The sequence below is a fragment of the Sus scrofa genome, chromosome 2 (assembly GCF_000003025.6).
Source record: "Sus scrofa isolate TJ Tabasco breed Duroc chromosome 2, Sscrofa11.1, whole genome shotgun sequence".
NCBI classification, from domain to species: Eukaryota; Metazoa; Chordata; class Mammalia; order Artiodactyla; family Suidae; genus Sus; species Sus scrofa.
Window position 1 is genome coordinate 73414170 of NC_010444.4, and position 20963 is coordinate 73435132.

The window sequence follows — 20963 nt, forward strand, 5'->3', positions numbered from 1 at the left end:
ACATCTACAGTGAACAAAGTATCTAAGTGTTAAATATTGACAGGTTTTGACCCATGCTGGCTTCACACTGGCACACTTGCCTCACCCTATTCTAGGCGCTGCTGCACCTGGGAGGCTGTTCCTCCCACCCAGCCTCCCCTCCCTGCAGTAAAGTCCTCTGATTAAACCTTAATTCCAGATGATTAAGCCCTGGGATCTGGGGGCTTGGCAGCACAGTAGGAGGGAGGCCCTGGCAAGGGTGGGCCAGGCTGGGCCTCCCCTGGGGAGAGGGAAGGCTGGGAGGGAGGCCGCTGAGTGGCTGGAGCGGAAGCCCGGACTTAATTAGCCCCTCAGGATTAATTACTAGGCCCAGGAACAGTCTGAGAAATCTATTACCCAAGCGGCTCCCAGCTCCAGGCTTCCCTCATTTGCTTCATCATTTTTTCTCTAAACCTCCTTCTCATTCTTTCCCAATGAAATCTATTTATATAAAAAAATGCACCTTTATATCCTACCAGGAAAACCCATATATATATATTTTTTGAGCAGAGTAGATGGTATATAAATTTGGGTGGCTATTTGTTGAAGTAAATATATAACTGTTAAAAAAATGATGTGGTCTTGTTTGGAACCATGGCAAACAGCTGTAAGCACTGAGTATGTGCTGAATATTTACACTCTTCTTAGCTCATTTCACAATATTGCTGGGAGCTATGAGCTATCAACCCATTTTGCAAGAGCTTTCTTTTTTTTTTTTTTTGGCCAACTTTGGGGAGATTTCACCCTTTCCTAGGGTTCAGGGTCTAGGGAATTAATTTAACTGGTGCAGGGCTGGGGCAGGGAGAGGCGACCCCCAGAGTGAGAGCCTGCCACCTGTCTCCCTACCCCAAGGCTGCCTCTGGCCACCATAGGTCCATCACACAGATGGGAAGACTGAGGTACAGTGAGGAAAGAACAGGCCTGAGGTCTTTTTTTTTTTTTTCCTTCTTTTTCTTAGGGCTGAAGGTGCAGGATATGGAAGTTCCCAGGCTGGGGGTTGAATTGGAGGCGCTGCTTCGGGGGCCTAGCCACAGCCACAGCTATGCCAGATCCCAGCCCCATGTGCAAGCTTCACCATAGCTTGTGGCAACACGGGATCTGTAACCCACTGAGCGAGGCCAGGGATTGAACCTGCATCCTCATGGATACTAGTCAGGTTCTTAACCCACTGAGCCACAATGGGAACTCCTCTGAAGTCTCTTGAAGTTTCCAAATATGAGGGGCAGCTGCTACCTAGCTGGTTAAGTGAGCCTTAACCCACTGCGCGGGGGCGGGGATTAAACCCTAAGGGCTGCAAAAAAACGCAGGATCCTTAAGCCACTGTGCCAGAGTGGGAACTCCTGATAGACGTTGTAATGGTGGAAACTCAGGTGTGTTAGCAGGAAACTGAAGTAAAAGGCCCCAGGAAGGTACATGCCGGCTGGCGGCTTTAATGATCCAGGCCTGACAGCTTCACCCCTTCATCGCCGACTCCTGAGCCTCCCGCCTTCTTGAGCCTCAAGGGCCACCTGGTGGACCACAGCAGGTGCTCGGGGCTGGTATGTACCTTCTCCCTTCCCCCAGCCTCCCCCAGCAGCCCCTCCCTCTGCCTGCTGCCCCGGAACAATTATAATGTCAGAGCGGAGCTGGGTCGGCCTCATGTTTAATTCATCTCGGGGCTAATTATAGCTAGTCTGGGGGAGGGGCGAGGTAACCTTGGCCTCCCCTCCCCAGCCCTTCCAGCCGCCAGGGTGACTGGGGAATGGGGACGGGGACCTGTGACCCCCTGTTGAACCCAGCTCTGGACAGCTGGGCCAAGCGCCCCCACCCCGGCCACCCCCGCGGGGTGCAACCTCGGAGGAGGAACAGGGGGCGCTCCAGGTTGAACCGCGGGCCCAGGGCCCAGCCAGGCTGTGGGAAGGAGGCGGGCGGATTCTAGTTCAGGGCAACTGCTTCCACGCTACAGGATGCTTGCTTCCCGCCCTCCTCCCTCGTTGCTACCGATCAGGATAGGCTGATACAGGCTATTCCATCACCTTCCAAGGCCTAAGGTCCCAGGGCCGAGCTTGGTACCTAACAATAGTGAAGAATAATAACCGGCACTGGGATGACTTGACATCCAGATGTTTGCAGCTTTGGGCCCTCCGTAAATATTAGTCACATTCATCCCCCTGCTCCTTGGGTGCTTACCATGTGCCTGGAACAGTTCTGAGCAACTTACAGGATTGTCACCAGGCAGATATTAGCACCTTTCTTGCCTGGAATGCAAAACTTAAGGAGGCCCTCACAGATCCAGCCAGCAAGGTAAGTACTATTTTATTTTTCTGGTGTTTATTTTTTCCATTTTTTAAAAGTTTTATTGAAGTATAGTTGATTTACAATATTGTGATAATCTGTGCTGTACAACAAAGTGATTCTGTTATATGTGTACACACATCCATTCTTTTTCTGGTTCTTTTCTCATACAGGTTATCACAGAATACCGGGCAATACTCACTGGGCAAGGCCAGGGATCAAACCCTCATCCTCTTGGGTGCTAGTCAGATTTGTTCCCATTGAGCCACGATGGGAACTCCTTAAGACATATTTTAAAGACCCCAAACCAAGAGTTCCCTGGTCTTGCTCAGTGGGTTAAGGATCAGGTGTTGCTGTGAGCTGTGGTGTAGGTCGCAGGGATGGCTTGGATCTGGCGATGCAGTGGCTGTGGTGTAGGCCGGCAGCCGTAGCTCTGATTGGACCCCTAGCCTGGGAACCTCCATATGCTGCGGGTGCGGCCCTAAAAAGACAAAATAAATAAATAAAAAATAAAAAATGAAGAATCCAAACCAGTGTAAAAACTCTAAACAGAACAAAACATCCAAACGTTAAATGCAGATGGATGAGACCCTGCACTAGATGTTCTGATCACCCCAGCAGCCCCTAGGACGTGGGAACTGTGATGGTCCACACCCCCATTTTACAGATGAGGAAACTGAGGCATGGATAAGCCTGGAGGCCTGCTTTGTCCAGTGTGCCCCTCCTCCTCCTCTCTTCTCCCACTCCCCCTCCCTCTCCACTCTCCCCCTTTCCCTCTCCTGTCCAGGCCAGCTCTGGGCTTTGTTCTCCCCTCCCCAGCTTGGACCCCTCCTTCCTGATGCTCAGCCCCTCCCCATCAACTTGTCTGAGCCACAGGGCCCAGAATAGCTTCTGGTGTCAGCCAGCCTGCCTGGCGGGCTGCCTAGGCCCACAAGCCCAGGGCCCCTCCATAAAAGCTCTCAGTGATGAGAGAGACCTGAGCTCCTGGGCTCAGCATCCGACAATCTGCTGTCCTCATCCTTTGCCTCAGTGTCCCCATTTGTCCTCTGGGGGAGTGATGCCTCTCACTCCTGGTTTCCTCCAGCAAGGTGGGGGATGAAAACCAAGTCCCTCCTTGGGTGGCCACCACTCCTGAGGCCTTCCTTGGGGAATAAGCACAACCTCCCCCTACACCCCCCACACCTCCCACATTCCAGTTTAAACATCTGTGCAGTTCCATGAGTGCTTTAGCGTTGGGATTCCAGAGCCAGCTGGCCTGGGTTCAGATCCCGGCTCCACCATGTGCATGCTGTGTGACCTCAGGCAGACCACTTAACCTCTCTGTAGCAAAAGCCCCATCTGTAAAAATGTAGTCTGAAAAATGCCTCTGGATTAAACAAATAAAACGAATGCGTGGACGGTTTAGGGCAATGCTTGGCGTACAGTAGGTGTTCAATGGGTGGCTGAAATCACTGGGGCCAGCGGCTGAGCTTCGAGCTCCAGGCCACCGGTTTCTGCACTCATATGAGGCGGCACCCATTTTAAAGATGAGGAACCAAGGCTCCAAGTCAAGCTTGAGGGCGCGCCCCCGCGCCGCTGGCTCAGCGGGGATTCGAACCTGGGATTTAGCCTCCAGAGTCCACGCTGATAGCCACCTTACCCTCTAAGGCCCAGAGACGGGCAGAGGTGTCCGCGGGTCACACAGCGGCGATGCGGGAGGGCACGGCGGGGCCCCTCTGGCGGTGGCAGAGCTCGCGCCCTGGGCCGGGGCTGGAGGGCGGGCAGCGCAGGCCGGGACCGGGGACCGAGCTCCCGGCGGCGGCGCGGAGCGTTTCCATGGCAGCCTGGCGGGGAGCAGGCCGGAGCGATTAGGCGTCCCAAGGAGCGGCTGCTAAAAATAGCCCGCGCCGCACCGGGCTCATTAGCCGCTGGGCTTTTGGCTGCCAGGTACCCCCTCCCGCCTCTCCTTCCTGCTCGCGCCCGGTCGCAGCGAGGCTGCAAGGGGATGTGGTGCGGGAGGCAGCAGCCTGGTCCTGCACCCGTCTCTCATCTGGACTGTCTTCCAGGCTCCGCCCCTCCTAGCCCTCCTCCTGGGACCTTCTCAAAGGCACATCTGATCTCACCTCTCCACTGCTTTAAATCCTCCCCTGGCTCCCCATTGTCTTTGCCCTCAGCACTTCACCTGCATTGTGTCTCTGGCTTCATCTCTCCCCTGCTCTGAGGGCTCTCAGGAACTCACACCCACCGCACTTGGACTCTGAGCCTTTGCTCCTGCTGTTCCCATCATGTGGATTGCCATGCCTTCCCCTCTTCATCTCAGGATACACATTACCACCTCCAGGAAGCCTCAGACTCCAGCACAGCTAACGTCTGAGCCCTGAGAAGGAGAGGATGACTGTATTTTGGTCCCAGTGTCTGGAAGCACACAGCAGTTGCCCAATAAGTGTTTGGGGAATGAATGAGATTAGCCAGCTCTGACAGAGGAGGCACTCAGTGGGTTCCCACTGTCCACTGTTCTCAGGCCAGAAGGTCAGTGGGCCATCTTCTCTCAGCCAGGTTCACTCTTCTGCTTCCTTTAGACAGGCTATCTGGACTCTGTGACTCAGCTAGGTCACTCACCCTCTCTGGTCTTTTGCCTTACAGAATTGCCACTGACATAGGATTTAGAGGTAAAAAGCTTTGGTGGAGCTGCCAAATTTTGGAAGAGAGAGGGAGACGTGAAGGTGAAGAGAATGTAGGGGAATATGGATATCCATGAAAATATCTCGGAATAAGGCTAAGTGGGAGTTCCTGTCGTGGCTCAGCAGAAGTGAATCTGACTGGTATCCATGAGGATGCAGGTTTGATCCCTGAACTCGCTCCGTGGGTTAAGGATCTGGCGTTGCCTTAAGCTGTGGTGTAGGCCGGCAGCTGCAGCTCCGATTCGACCACTAGCCTGGGACCCTCCATGTGCTGTGGGTGTGGCCCTAAAAAAGACAACAACAACAAAAAGACTAAGTCTGCTGGAGAACCAATGGACAATCTCAGATAGGCAGACTTCTACCTTCTCAGCCAAACTTCCATCTTGTGGTCCATCTTGTTGTTGTTGTTGTTGTTTTTTTGTCTTTTTAGGGCCACACCCATGGCATGTGGAAGTTCCCAACCCTCGGGGGTTGAATTGGAGGTATAGCTGCCAGCCTACACCACAGCCCCAGCAATGCCAGATCCGAGCTGTGTCTGTGACCTACACTCACTGCAGCTCATGGCAACGCTGGATCCTTAACCCACTGAATGAGGCCAGGGATTGAATCTGTATCCTCATGGATACTAGTCAGATTCATTTCTTCTGGGCCACAATGGGAACTCCGTTGTGGTCCATTTTGTGGACCATAATGGCTGCTCTACCTTCTGCCCTCACTGCCACCTTCCAGATGAGGGCAGAGGGGGAAGGGAAGAAGGGGTAGAGGCAGGCCTGTCCTTATCTTCCGAGGTTCCAGCATGGAAGTTACATGCACCATTACTGCTCACATCATATTATCCACAACATCAAATGGTCACATTGAGCATCGGGGTGGCTAGGAAATGTAGTCTTTACCTGAGCAGGTTCTATTTCTAAAGGAGAAAGTAGAGCATGAACATTGGGGACCAGCCCAGAATCTCTACCACCAAATGGAAGGAGGAATGAATATTTGTCACTGTTACAGGAGAACGTCCTTTCTCTTTGCCCTCTGGACAAAGAAATCTTCATGACCTGCCCCCATCTCCTCCCTGCCCTCACCTTCTTCCTCTGTCCCCCCTTCCCTCCCTCACTCTGCTCCAGACACACAGGTCTTATAACTGTTCCTCCAACATGCCAGGTACAGTTCTGCCCCAGGGCCTTTGCATATGCTGTTCCCACTGCCTGGAATTCTCTTCCCACACATCTCCTCCCCCATTCATATCTCTGTTTAAATATCACCTTTTCAGACGGTTTCCTTGAACATCTTGTTTAAAATGGCAAGCCAGAGTTCCCACTGTGGCGGAGTGGGCTAAGAGCCCAATTGCAGTGGCTCAGATCACTGAGGAAGTGCCAGATTGATCCCCAGCCTGGGGAAGTGGGTTAAAGGATCTGGTGCTGCCACAGCTGTGGCTCAGATTCAATCCCTAACCTGGGAAATTCTATATGCTGCAGCCATTAAAAAAAAAAAAAAGGAGTTCCTGTTGTGGCTCAGTGGAAACGAATCTGACTAATACCCATGAGGACCCAGTGGGTTAAGGATCTGGCATGGCTGTGGCTGTGGCGTAAACCAGCGGCGATAGCTCTGATTCACCCCTAGCCTAGCCTGGGAACCTCCATATGCCATGGGTGAGGCCCTAAAAGACCAAAAAAAAAAAAAAAAAAAAAAATTCACAACCTGTCCTCCCTCTCCAATTCTTGTTCCTTCCCAATGCCTCCTTCCCTGCCCTAATTTTCTTCCTAGCATTTAGCCCTCTCTAAAACCCTGCCGACCTACTGATTTGCTTGCTCATTGTCTGTCTCCCTCATTAGGCTTTGAGCTCAACCAGGACAGAGATTTCTGCTAGTTTTGCTCTCAGCTGCATTCCTAGTGCTCAGAAGAGTGCCTGGTGCTCACTCGGGGCTCAGGAAATATTTTGAAAGACTACACTGAATAAAGAAAGCAGGCACAATGATTTCCCCCTCTTAGAGATTTGGAAACTGAGGTCTGGAGAGGGAAAGGTGATTCACCAAGGTCATGTGCTGGTGAGGAGCAAAATATGGTTGTGTTTGTGATCTACTGAGTTCCCGTTTCCTATCAGCTGACCCTCTTCCTCCAGCTTTCCTTTCCAGCCCCAGAGTTATCTATAAATTTCAGTTCTGCTGTGTTTCCTGGAGCGTATTTCTGTTGCTTGCAGCCAGGATCCCAGGATGACCAGAGGAGCATCCTCATCACGCCGGGCATAGTGCCTGGTCCATTCGCTGCTATGCCACATTTAATTGCCACACAAGTACAAAAACATTTGCAAATTAAAAAATCTCCCATCAAATGCTCTGCGCCCCAGTTTCAGAGGCGTGGAAAGACTGAGGCACTGTGTGCGGATGCTCCTGGTCACAGAGCCGAGAGACTGAGGGGAGGTGGTCCATCCTCTTCCTTTCTCTTCCTTTCTACTGTGAAATGAGGCTCACTGCCACCCAGGACAGTGCAGAGCTGGTCTTGGGTTCGAATCCTGCCTTATGCTGCCTTGGGCATCAGCTTCTCTCTCCTTGGACCTCAGTTTTCTTTACGGAGAAATGGGATCCTGATAACTGTCCTGAGTAGATCCCATTGTGCCCAGAGCCTGACTCACAGCATATGCTCCTATGAAGCAGTTCAGAACATGGACTATTTCTCCAGGACAGCAGACCGCCCCCCACCCCCAGCAGACCCCTTCCACCTTCCCTGCCCCACTCTCTATTCTCTCGGCCGCCCTGTGCCAGGTTTCTGTTTAGTTTCATAATCTCCTGAAAGTTTAATTGTTGTTTTATTCATCCGTGACCTTTCTCTCTCATCTGGAGACGTATTATTGCTAATCTACAAATTTCAAGAACCAGATTTATTTGCAAAACCAATTACCTGCCTATGCAAATGACCTCTTTCAGCGCCCGCCTCCCTGGCCAGCTGGCTGGCAGGGGTTGGGGGGGGGAGGAGGAGCTGCTGCCCACCCCGTTAGAGCCAATGCTCAAACACTTGGATGCAAACTTATCTATAATTCCTCTGAGCGGGGCGGCCCTCTCGGCCCTGGAGTTAATTAGAATCTCAGTAATCAAGGGAGGTCCCGACCCCATATCTCTCAGCTCTGACCTCTTAAAGGGGCCTCTTGAAGTGGTCGGAGCCTTTGATTGCCTTCCTACCTGGCCCTTGTGATGGGAATGATGCCTGTTCGTTCGTTCATTCATTCATTCAAAGTTTCGTATTGAGGGTCTACTATGGGTCTGGCACTGTTCCCGGCTCTGGAAGCAGAGCCGGGAACAGGGAAGCCAGAAGGAAGGAAGTCCCCATCTTTATGAAGCTGACAGTTGGAGAGAGAAAAAATAGGCAAGATAAATAAGGAAAATGTATAGCAAGGCACGTGGTAGGGATTGCGACAAAGGAGAAGCAAGCATGGCTGGGGATGGGGTGTTGGGGGCATGGACCCCTTTCTCCTGCCCTTGGCTATGCCCATGGCATGTGGAAGTTCCCAAGCCAGGGATCAAATCTGAGCCACAGCAGATTCCTTAACTGCTAGACCACCAGGGGACTCCCAGAGCTGATTCCTAAGATGCCAAACTTGATCCTACCTCAGGGCCTTGCACTGCAGTTCCTGCTGCCTGGAATGCCTTTCCCAAAACTCTTGGCCAGGTAGATGCTTCTTTCCACAGTCTCAGCTCACTCACCACCTCCTCAGGGAAGCCTTCCCTGACTACCCCCAGAGAACAGGCATCCCCCTAACTCTTTTCTTTTTTCTTTTCTTTTCTTTTCTTTTCTTTTTAGGGCCACATCCGTGACATATGGAAGTTCCCAGTGTAGGGATTGAATCGGAGCTGCAGCTGCCAGCCTACACCACAACCACAGCAACGCAGAATCCCAGCCATGTCTGCAACCTACACCACAGCTCATGGTAATGCTGGATCCTTACCCACTGAGTGAGGCCAGGGATCTAACCCACATCCTCATGGACACTAGTCTGATTCGTTACAGCTGAGGCACAATGGGAACCCCTCCCCTGCCCCAACCATTTCTGTCCCCTTTCTCTGCTTTAGAATTCTTATTGCTTCCCGAAATTAGATTAGGCATTTGCATCTAATTCTCTGTATCACTCTACTTTAATATCAGCTCCTTGAGGACAGAGGAACTGTGTGTGTTTTGTTCACAGCTGTGAACAGCATCTGGGCATTCGATAAATATTTGTTAATGGACTGAATGAATGATGCAGTGACCAGGAGGCCATGCTAGGTAGGGTGTATAGGACACAATAACTTCTTGCTGTGGTCATATTGGCTTCAGTGCTTTCCTGCAGCCTCCTGGAGTGGCTCAAATATTCCCATTTCACAGCTGAGAATGTGGAGGCTGCTAGATTAGCTGTGTAGCTTGGCCAGTGAGAGCCGGCAGGGCTGGGATCAGAAACCACCGATGGAAGGTCTCCCTCAGTGGTCCTCAGGGCCTCTGTGGCTGTCTGACACAAGGAAGGGACATGGCAGTCACTGGTCACCGGTGGGGCTGGGGAGGGAAGCAGAGCCCCAGGATCCCTGGACCTTAAGTTCTCCATCTGGACAAAGTAGCTTTGAGATTCCACCACCCTTGGTTTTTCTCCCACCTCTCTGGCTGTGCCTTCTCATCTCCATTGCCTTCCTGTCCCCTGTTTTTGATTCCTGTCCATCTGCCTTGACACGCTCCCTAAAACACCCAATCTGGGGCCAGCCGCTTCCCCCCCACAACCCACTTCTCATCCAAGATCCCCACTTCATGTCCAGGGGTGGCTTCATGTGCCCTGCTCTTGAACCAGACCCTGGACATCAGCCTCTCCTTTGCTTACGCTGTTCCCTCTGCATGTCACACTATTCCTGCTGGGAGCCTTTCCATGGCCCCCCAACCAAAGAAGCCTCATCCCTCATCCCCTCCCAAATCCTACCTCCCAGAACACCCTGAGCCTATCTTCAGGAACTGTCACAATTTCAGTGATGGAGTGGGTTGTTCAAATTGTGTGTTTAACATTTATCTTCCCAGTTAGATGCTAAGCTCCAATTGAGCAGGGGCTTGGAGCTGTCATTTTTATCCCAGTGTCTCTGGCACCCAGTACGGAGAGGGGCCCTCCATAGGAGCTTAATAAGCATCTGCTGAATGTTTGACCTGTGGGTAAGTGAGTGGGGAGATGGATGGATGCATAAGTGGGTGGGTGAGTGGGGCAGATAAGGTGGGAGACGGAAGAATGATGGGGGGTTGGGTGGGTGAGGGATGGATGGAGGATGGGTGGGGCTATGGGTGGGTGAGAATTGGATGGAAGGATGGGTGGAGCCATAGGTGTTGACAGATGGATGGAGGATGGGCGGGGCTGTGAGTGGTCAGGGGATGAGGGGACTTGAGGATGAAGGGATGAACAGGAATGAACCTCTCCTTGAAATAAAGAGGTGGCTGTTCCACCAGTGGACCTTGGTGTAGCCACCCCCCATCCCCATCCTGGCCCTACCAAGTGACTCGGAGAATTGAGCAGCCTGTGTGTTGGGGTTGCCGAGACAGACTTCTAGCTCTTTGTGTAGGGGTCAGATTGTCTTGGGTTTATTGTAGGGGAAACCGGGCCTGTTGGTGAGATTTCATAGCCTCTCTCCCCCTACAGCTGCACTCCTGCTGCTCATAGCTAAGCGCACCCCCCCAACACACACACTGCCTCTCCCCCTCTCCCCTCACGCTTGATTCAATCCCGGCCGCCCACCGATTCAATTATTCTGCTGCTGGGGTGGCCAGCAATTTTCTTTTGGGGCTGAGGAGTTGTGTTGGTATCTCTGTGACTGTGAACAGCAAGGGATCCAGAGACAGAAAAACAGAAACACAGAGACAAAAATAGAAAGGAAAGAGAAAAATAGAGAAATTGTGTGTGTGTGTGTGTGTGTGAGAGAGAGAGAGAGAGAGAGAGAGACAGAGACAGAGACAGAGACAGAGAGGAGTGGGGAGAGAAAGGAAGAGAGAGAGAGGGCAAGGGAAAGAGAGAGGGAGTCAGTCTAAAGTAACTTCACTCCCAGGGCCGCAGGGAGGCTTTCCAAATATTCAAAACAGTGATCAGCCCACAGAGATTCCAGAATTTCTGCTCTTGACCTCATTTCACTCTTTCATCCCTCAAATACACACACACACACACACACACACACTTCAGGGCACAAAACTCAGCCCAGATTTTCAGGAGGAGCTTGCTTATGACCAGACAGCTCAGGGATGAAATGGGAGTGTTGGGAGATAGTGAGCTCCCCATCCAGGGAGGAGTTCAAGCAGAGGCCGTGGACTAGAAATTCCTTTCGGAACCCAGAGGTGTTCAGGGTCCCCATTCATTCTTCATTGGGTCCTTTTGTGTTTTTCCTTTTGTGTTTGTCTGGCACTTTGCTGAGTGCCAGAGGGGCCGGGAGGGAGAGAGAGGGAGGAGGTGAGGGCAGAGAGGGGATGAGGCAGGTTGTGCAGGACTTGTGGGCTGTGAGGTGGATTTGGGCTTTTGCCCCAGGGAGCTGGGAGCCCTGGAGGGCCTTGGGCAGAAGGGGAACAGGACTTGACTCAGGTTTACCATGGGCGCAATGGGGGACCATCTTGCCCCTCTTTGGCCCTGTGACCTTGGCCAGATTCCCCCTTCTCTGGCTCCCGTGCCCCCTTCTCTGCAAGTAGATGATGGCAGGGCCATTTTCAAGACCCTTCCTGGCTCCAATACCTTGGCCCCACCATCTAGGCAGCCCCCGAGCTCCTTGATAACTCTATTGCCCTGTATCAAGGGTGACTATCTGTAAGCCCCAAGCCTCTGGAGAACTTTGCTGACAATAATGAATCACCTGATCTCCAGATGGAGACTTATCAGGGATGTCCTCCCCAGCAGCGGCCTTCCCCAGGGAGGGATTTCCAAGGCTCCAACAAGGAAAGAAGATGCTTCCCCCTTACTTTGCCTCCCCGCTGCCCCCCAGAAGCTTAAGCAAAATCAGTGGCTCCCTAGAGAGGGATCGCCTTGTTCACCTTGTTCGTTCGGGCCCCACTAGAGTCTCTTAAGTTCTGTCTGTGCGTCCTCCTTGCTGTGTGGCCCTGGGCCGCTCCTCACCCTCTCTGGGTCTCACTTTCTCTAAACTGGCTCCTGAATGCTGCTTCCCAGCCTCCCATGAGGGGCTGTGGTGTGGGAAGCCCAAGGTGGGGGTCACCCTTGGAGAGAGAAAAAAAAAAAAACCCTTTCCTTCTGTGCCCCCATCTTGCTTTGAAATTGTGGCCAAGCATCCGTGACATAAAACTTAAGCATCTGAGCCATGGTTAAGCGAGCAGCTCAGTGGCTTTATGTAATTCTCATTGTTGTGCAGACATCGCCACCATCCATCCACAAAATGTGTGTGTGTGTTTTTGGCGGCACCTTCAGCATGCAGAAATTTCCAGGCAAGCAATCAAACCCACACCACAGCAGTGACCTGAGTCCCAGCAGTAACCAGTCCAGATGCTTAACTAGCTGAGCCACCAGGGAACTCCCAGAAATGTTTTTCGTCCCCCCCCCGCCCCCGCTTTTTAGGGCCACACCCACATCATATCCACATCATATGGAAGTTCCCAGGGCTGGGGCTCCAATCAGAGCTGCAGCTGCCGATCCACGCCAGAGCCACAGCAACGCTGGATCCGAGTTGCATTTGTGGTGATTTACACCACAGCTCACGACAACGCTGGATCCTTAGCCCACTGATCGAGGCCAGGGATGGAACCTGTATCCTCATGGATATTAGTCAGATTCATTTCCGCTGAGCCATGATGGGAACTCCCTGTTTTTTTCTTTTTTTTAGCTTACCCAAACCAAAACGCTGCATCCATTACTTTTACTTTTTTATCTTTTTTTTTTTTTTTTTGTCTTTTTGCCATTTCTTAGGCTGCTCCTGCGGCATATGGAGGTTCCCAGGCTAGGGTCCAATCAGAGCTGTAGCCACTGGCCTACGCCACAGCCACAGCAATGTGGGATCCGAGCCACGTCTGCAACCTACACCACAGCTCACGGCAACGCGGATCGTCAACCCACTGAGCAAGGCCAGGGACCAAACCTGCAACCTCATGGTTCCCAGTTGGATTCGTTAACCACTGAGCCATGACGGGAACTCCCTTACTTTTTTATCTTAACAAGTATCTTGGTGTCTTTCTATGGGAGTCCTCATTCTTTTACACAGTGAGTGGGACTCCCTTGTGTAGATGGATTATCATTTCATCCTTATGTCTTCCCCTTCTCCTAAGCTTTCTACATGGGTCTAATTCTAGAGGGTTTTTGTTTATTTGTTTGTTGTGCTTTTTGTTTGCGTTTTTTTTTTTGCATACACATTTTTTTTTTTTTTTTGACTGCAGCATGTAGATGCTTGATGTGGGATCTCAGGCCACAATGGCAAAAATGGCCAGTCCTAACTACTTAGACCACCAGGGAGGTCCCTGATTCTAGAGGTTCTGCTCTTGACCACTGAGCTCTTCAGCTGAGAATCCTTGCTTTCTGGGGTGAGAGTAACTGTATTTATTTACAGGTACAGCTGTGACATCGACCAGTGAGAATGGAGATGCTGGGGGCAGGTCTGGGCAGTGCTGTCAGAAGCCAGACCTTGGAGGCGGTTTAGGGGACTTAGGGATGGGTCAGGGAAGTAGACAGAGGGATGTCATTTCTTTGCCAAGGGTTCCTGGACAGTGACAAGCTCAAGGTCATGGCCAAATCTGCAACACATGTTGCTCCCCGGCTGCAGGTGCTGAGGTTTGAGGCTTCCCAAAGCCAGTTCTGCCATCCTCCATTCAGCATGGCTTCTTCTTCTTGAGTAGGTCTTGGGCATTGTAAAGAAAAGGCCAGCAGATCCTCAGGAGACATCTGTAGCAAGCAGCCAGGACGAGCAGGGCGGGCAGGGGGTCCCATTTTGGGCAGCCGAGTGGCCCTGGGAACTCTGGTCCAGTCCGCAAGCCTAAAAGAGCCTCCCCACCCTCCTGAGCCTTCCTGGGAAGGTGGATGGAAAAGGAGGGTATTGAGATGCCTGGCGAGGTGGAACTTGACATTTTTTAATCAGGAGAAGCTGCCAGCCGCATTTCCTTTGTAGAGTCGAGACAGCTAAAGTCCGTGAAGTAGAACTTCTTTATTTAGGGAGAGAGTCAGTTGAATGATTCCTCCTGGTTTTATTCATATTTAAGTGGGTGCCCGTGGTCGTGGCAGAATGGTGATGATGGTGCTGTCACAGATTGGATTTGTCAAACCAGCCCCCAATCCAAGGGCTGAAAGCACTAAGCCTTTCTTGGGGTTCAGGAGTCTGCTGATGAGCCAGGTGATTCTTCTGATCTCATCCAGACTCATTCCTGCCTCTGCACTCAACTTGGGGTTGCAGGCGGCTCAGCGAATCTTGGCTGGGCTCCCTCATGTGAGGGTCAGCTGGCTGTTGGCTGGGACAATTGGGCTTTCTTCCATGAAGAGCAGGGATGCTGTCCTGGCAGACCAGCCTGGGGTTACGTGCATGGCAGCTAGGCTCCAAGAAAGTGAGTGGAAGTGTGCAAGGCCTCTTGAACATGCAGACAGATCTGGTTCCAGTTGAACCTACAGATGGCTGTGGCCTCAGCTGACACCTTGGTTGCAGTCTTGCAGGAAACCCGTAGCATGTTGGACCCGCTAAGCACTGTCTAGACTCTTGATCCACAGAAACTGAGATAATAAATGAGTGTTAGGTTAAGCTGCTGGGACTGGGAACTTGTTATGCAGTGATTGCTGACTAATACACCTATCCCCAAACTCCTTGGTGTGCAGAGTGGGCTGGTGGAGATGAGGTGGAACTCATGGGAGCAAAGGGATTGATGTTCCTTTTCCTTCCCTTCTGAGGTTCTCTGATAGGTAGAGGTGGCTCCAAGGGAGGTATAGAGGTGGGCAAGGGGAGTTCCCGTTATGGCTTAGCAGGTTATGAACCCGACTAGTATCCAGGAAGATGTGGGTAAGATCCCTGGCCTTGCTCAGTGGGTTAAGGATCTTGTGTTGCTGTGAGCTGTGGCATAGGTTGCAGGTGCAGCTCGGATCTGGTGTTGCTGTGGCTGTGGCCAGCAGCTGCAGCTCTGATTCGACCTGTAGCCTGGGAATGTCCATATGCCGTGGGTGTGGCCCTAAAAAGACCAAAAAAAAAAAAAAAAAAAAAGGCAAGGATATTCAGCGGTGTCCCAGTGGGAACTTAGTTCTAAAGGAAGTGGGAGGGAGGGTTGGGGGAAGAAGCTGTTTGGTTCTAATGTAAAATGTGATGGAGGCTGGAAGTCCTGGCTCATTCACTTTCCCTGTCCTGGTGATTGAGGCCTGAACTCACTCATAAGTAAAAGCCAAGTGACTCTAACCTTGGGGACCCACGTTGGAGTTCGACTGGGTTCTGTGCAAGAATTTGGCTTAGTGAAGACAAGCCAGGGGAAAGCAGACAAGACTGTGCAAGACCATTGTTCAGCAGCGCCACCTTGTGGCAGCTACAGAAGCAAGAGCAGAATGGCCCCTTCTATTCCCACCCCCTGGTCCTCTCTGTATAGTTTGAAAGCATGATCACCCCTTTCAACTGATAAGGGGCCTGAAGGTCTTGGAAAATTTGAGGGAAATATCAGGAGGCAGCCATTAGGAACATATGACATTCATGGGAAGAATGAAGGGAAACTGACTCCATTTAGACAATTTTTTGCTTTTACAGCCTCTCCTGCACCCTCCCTTCACTTAGATTTTCCTGGGGCCGGGGGGTTGGGGGCGCTCCCTTGTCATGCTTTTGGCTCATGAGGTTCAGGCAGGGCTCCAGGGAGGGAGGCTGAGATTCCATGGAGCAACCCCACCTGTATCCTCTTGAGCTGACTGCCTACTGAGAACATTTGCAGCCATCTCTCTGATGGTACTTTGTGAGTGCTAGAGCTCACTTAGCCATGGGCAGAGCAGGCCAGAAGACAGGAGAATTATTGCAGCCCTTAGCCTTTATAAATGGGAAGTCAGTGACAAATACTGCAGCTCCCTTGTCCCTGTCTTGAGATAACTCCAAGGCATGCTCTACATGGTATCCTAGAGGCCCCCAATGAGCTCCAGTTGCCCACACAGTAAGGCCCTCATTTTTGCCTCAGGGTGTCTATCTGGAGGAGCCCAATCAAAAATACCCGGGGCTGGCCAATCAGGGGATTCTGAACCTCTGGCTTCAGTGCTTGGCTTGAGGCCACCCAACATGACCCAAGTTGGTCCAATCAGCATGAACTCCTGAACATTTGCTGAATTTAGGGGGACAATGACACACTTTCTCTAGGGTTACTGAGCTGATAGAAACCTGGTCTTCCTAGGAGCTATCTAATCACCATGTGGGAAGCCCCCCAACCCCAGCGAATGGAATTAATAGAGAGGAAAGCAGATGATCTTGTTATGATTTGAGCACCTGGATTGAACTATGCCTGAAGCCATAGATTTTGTTACAACAGCTCCCTTTCTGTTTAAGCTAGTCTGAATCAAGTATTTGTTTATTTTGTCATTTACAGACCAAAGATCCCTGACTATTGAAGTTCTGGACCTGGGGAAGCTTGTCTCATGGGCAATGTGGAGTTTGCTGGGGCTGCCATCACAATGTACCACAGATTAGGTGGCTCAAACAACAAGAACTTATTTTTTCACACTTCTGGAGGCTGGAGATAAGTCTGAGACAAGGTGTCTGCAGGATTGATTTCTTCTCCTTGGCTTGCAGATGGCTGCTTTCTCCCCGTGTCCTCACATGTCTCCCCTCTGTGCGTGTCTCTGTCCTAATCTCCTCTTCTTATAAGGACACCAGTCATATTGGATTACAGCCCACCCTCATGACCTCATTTTAGCTTAATTACCTCCTTAATGACCTTGTCTCCAAATACAGTCACGTGCTGAGGTCCTAGGGGTTAGGATTTCAATGTATAAATTTTGGGGTAACACAGTTCAGCCCATAATGGGCACCAAGCAAGTGATGTGTGTGTGTGTGTGTGTGTGTGTATATGTGTGTGTCCACTAGAGCCTATTTAATTGCAGAAAGGCTTTGGCTGGACCCAGAGGCTGGATGGCCCAGGGGCTGCTGGGGGTGACAGGGGAGGGGATCAGCTAATACCTGGGAGGTGTTAAGGACAATAGGGAGGCTGAGTCTAAGTGAGCTGCTTTAGGGCTGGAGCTTGGTACTGAAGGCAGAAGCCCTTCCTGTAAAGGGCTTAAAGATGAGGGCCTTGAGAGTTCCCGTCGTGGCGCAGTGGTTAACGAATCCGACTAGGAACCATGAGGTTGCGGGTTCGGTCCCTGGCCTTGCTCAGTGGGTTAATGATCCGGCGTTGCCGCGAGCTGTGGTGTAGGTTGCAGACGCGGCTCGGATCCCGCATTGCTGTGGCCCTGGCGTAGGCCAGCGGCTACAGCTCCGATTAGACCCCTAGCTTGGGAACCTCCATATGCCGCAGAAGTGGCCCAAAGAACTAGCAAAAAGACAAAATAAATAAATAAATAAATAAATAAAATAAAAAATAAAAAAAGATGAGGGCTTTGTGGAGTTCCCTTCGCGGCTCAATGGTTAACCAACTGGACTAGAATACATGAGGATGCAGGTTCAATCACTGGTCTCGCCCAGTGGGTTGGGGATCTGGTGTTACCATGAGCTGTGGTGTAGGTTGCAGACATGGCTCAGATCCCGTGTTGCTGTGGCTGTGGCATAGGCCTGTGGCTGTAGCTCTGATTAGACCCCTAGCCTGGGAACTTCCATATGCCATGGGTGTGGCCCTAAAAAGCAAAAAAGAAAAAAAACCATGAGGGCCTTGGAGCCAGACTGCCTGGGTTCAAATCCCAGCCCTGGAACTTGCCTGTCCTGTGGCCCTGAGCAAGCCAGTGACCCTCTTTCTCTGCCTCCATTTCCCCTTATGTGCTGCACCCATGTGCTTATCGTCCTCCTCCCCCACCTCAGGTGCCCCACTGAGACACTGCCCAGCCCCAGGTACCCCCAGGGGGTGGAGTAGGGGGCCTGGCGGGCTCTGCCTTGGAGGTTAGATCTTTAGTCCCACCCTGATCTGAAGGTGGGCTCATCACCCTAAAATCATAGCTGCACTGATGCTCTCACCCTCCTGCTGGAAAACTTTCCATGGCTCCCTAGTACCTGTGGCAAAGTCCTGATTCTTTCCACAGGGCATTTGAGGCCTTTTGGTGGTTCCGGCCCACCTCCCCTCTCAGTGCTCTAACTTCCTTTAACTCCTAGCCAGTCCATCCTCCGGGCCTTACCTCTCCCTTCTGCTGGTCCTTCCAATTTCTCTTCATGTATATATTTTTCAGCCACGCCCACAGCATGTAGAAGTTCCTGGACCAGGGGTTGAACCCACACCACAGCAGTGACCCAAGCCACATCAGTGACAATATTGGATCCTTAACTCACTGAGCCACCAGGCAGCTCCTCTCCTCATATTTTAAGGCCCAAATTGAATATCGCCTCTTCCAGGAAGCCTTCCCGACTACCTTAAAATCTCCTACAACCCAACAATATTCAAAGTGCTTGTCATAGTTCATGTAACTCTCATGTCAGTCCTATGACATAGATTCTTTTTCTCAAACCCATTTTACAGACAAGGAAACTGACGCAGAGCAAGATTTATTAGATGGCGCAGCATTAGTGGAGGAGATGAGGTGGGGGCTCAGCCTGTGGACTCCATGATTTGTGCTATACCCTCTGAGTGTTTCCATGATTATTGGGGTTTGACCTCCCGGCCTGGGGGGTTCTGGAATGATGCTTCCTGGAGGAGGCAGGAAGCTGGGCAGAGTCCGGGAGAGGGGGAGACAGAGGGTGCCAGGGTGGGGGTGGGAGGGTGGCAGCCAGCAGGGGAGCCGGGGGAGATCCATCACCTCCAGAGCCCTGGGCCGCCGTGACCACATGGCTGGTGGCTTTTGCGGGATATGTCATCTTGCAGACTCAGCACTTGGCCTGCTTCCCCCTCCACTGCTGCTGTTCCAGCCTCTGCCAGAAAGAGAAAGGGCTTAGGGAGACCCTTGGTGCTGCCAAAAAACCCAAGCTGGGTCCTCCATGGCCCAGTGAGGAGGGACTTTCTCCCCAGAGGCAGGGAGGGCAGTAGTCTGTAGCCAGGCAGACTTGGGCTCAGGTTGTGGGGTTACCACCCCTTGGAGTGACCTTGGAATGCCCTTCAACCTCCCTGTTGAAGCCTTTGTGCTTGCCTTTGGTTTTTTTTTCTTTTTTTTTTGTCTTTTGAGGGCTGCACCCATGGCATATGGAAGTTCTCAGGCTTGGGGTCTAATCAGAGCTGTAGCCACCAGTCTACACCACAGCCACAGCAACACCAGATCCAAGCCACATCTGCGGCCTACACCCACCTCACGGCAATGCCAGATCCTTAACCCACTGAGCAAGGCCAGGGATCCAACCCGCAACCTTCACAGTTCCTAGTCGGATTTGTTTCCGCTGCGCCACCACGGGAACTCCTGTTTTTTTTTTTTTTTTTTTTTTTTTCTTTTTAGGGCTGCACTCATGGCATATGGAGGTTCCGGGCGAGGGGTCCAATGAGAGATGCAGCTGCCAGCCTACCCCACAGCCACAATCATGCAGGATCAGAGCCGCGTCTGCGACCTACACCACAGCTCATGGCAACGCTGGATCTTTAACCCACTGAGCCAGGCCAGGGATCGAACCAAGGACCCCAGGGTTCCCAGTCAGATTTGTTTCTGCTGTGCCACCATGGGAACTCCTGTGCTCGCCTTTGCAACACCCTTCTCTAGAGGGTCACTTAGAGCACATTCCCTGGAGGCTGGTGCAGGAGTAGCAGGTGCTCATAATAGCCACAGTAATAGTAACAAGACAGGTCACAGCTGTAGTTACAAACAGCGCCGTGGATGAAGCAGGCAGGGGCTTCGCGATCACACCCGCCTGGGTTTGAATTCTGACTTTTGGAATTTACAAGACTCAGGGGACCATGGGCAAGTTGTTCAAGCTCTGGGGGCCTCAATGTTCTGATCTGGGCAATGGGCACGGTGCTATTTTCTCCTTCATGGAGGCTGTGAGGAGGAGTTAGGGAGGTCCAGGAGGGTGAAGGTTGTCATCCCAAACTGGCAAATCCCCTTAAAGGGGCAAAAGGGAATTAAAGTTGCCGATGGCTTGAAGCTTGCTAGTCTTGCTTTAAGAGACTTTAAGAGAGAGAGGGTGGCCTGGAGTGTCCAGGTGGGGCCAATGTAATCTCCTTAAAAATGAAAGAGGGAGGCAGGAAAGGGAGAGGGAAAGCAAGATGGAGGCGTGAGAAGGACTCCACTGGCCAATGCTGGCTGTGAACGTGGAGGAAGGGGCCAGCAGCCAAGGAGTGCTGCAAAAGGCAAGAAATGGCTTCTCCCCCAGAGCCTCCAGCAGGAACCAGCCCTGCCGACACCTTGATTTTTACCCCAGTGAGACCCATGTGGGAATGGTGATCTCCAGAAGTGTAAGAAAACACATTTGGGTTGTTTTACTGTTTCACTGAGTTTGTGGTTATTTGTTACAGCAGCTGGAGAAAATGAATACAGGTGGTAACTGGCAGTGGCAGATGTGAGGGTTAGGAGTGGGTCCCTTGTTCTCTGCCTCTTAATGTCCAGGCTCTTGTCCTTCCTCCCCTAGGTTGCTGGATCGTGGGAGAAACAGGATGGCACTTTGTTGAAGACTACATTTCCCAGACTCTCTTGCAGCTCACTAGCTAGGTGTGGCCATGTGACTAAGTTCTGGCCAATGAGATTTGGGGGGGGGGAGCTTCTGGGAAGGCTCCTTATAGTAGATAGGCCACTGGAGAAAACCTCCTTTGTCCTCCCAACTTCCTTCCTTCCTGCTGCTAGAACAAGGATGTGATGGTTGGTGCTTTGGCAATCATTTTGGACCATGAGGAGCAATATGGTAGGTATCCTGAGGAAGACACAGAATTCTGTTCTTGAATAATGGACTCAGTAGTCCTTGGATGAAGAAGTCATCCATTTATTTAACAAGCCTTTAACAAGCACCATCTGTGTGCTATGGGGAAAGTGTAACAAAATAGACCAAAATTCTCACC

The 20963-nt window shown here is 51.6% G+C and overlaps 1 long non-coding RNA gene across 1 annotated transcript; it reads left to right on the forward strand.

Moving 5' to 3' along the window:
• Positions 1707-18715, forward strand: LOC110259354. The gene is made up of 3 exons (XR_002341686.1): positions 1707-2301; positions 9972-10100; positions 16440-18715. It is a non-coding gene; the product is annotated as an uncharacterized LOC110259354 (long non-coding RNA).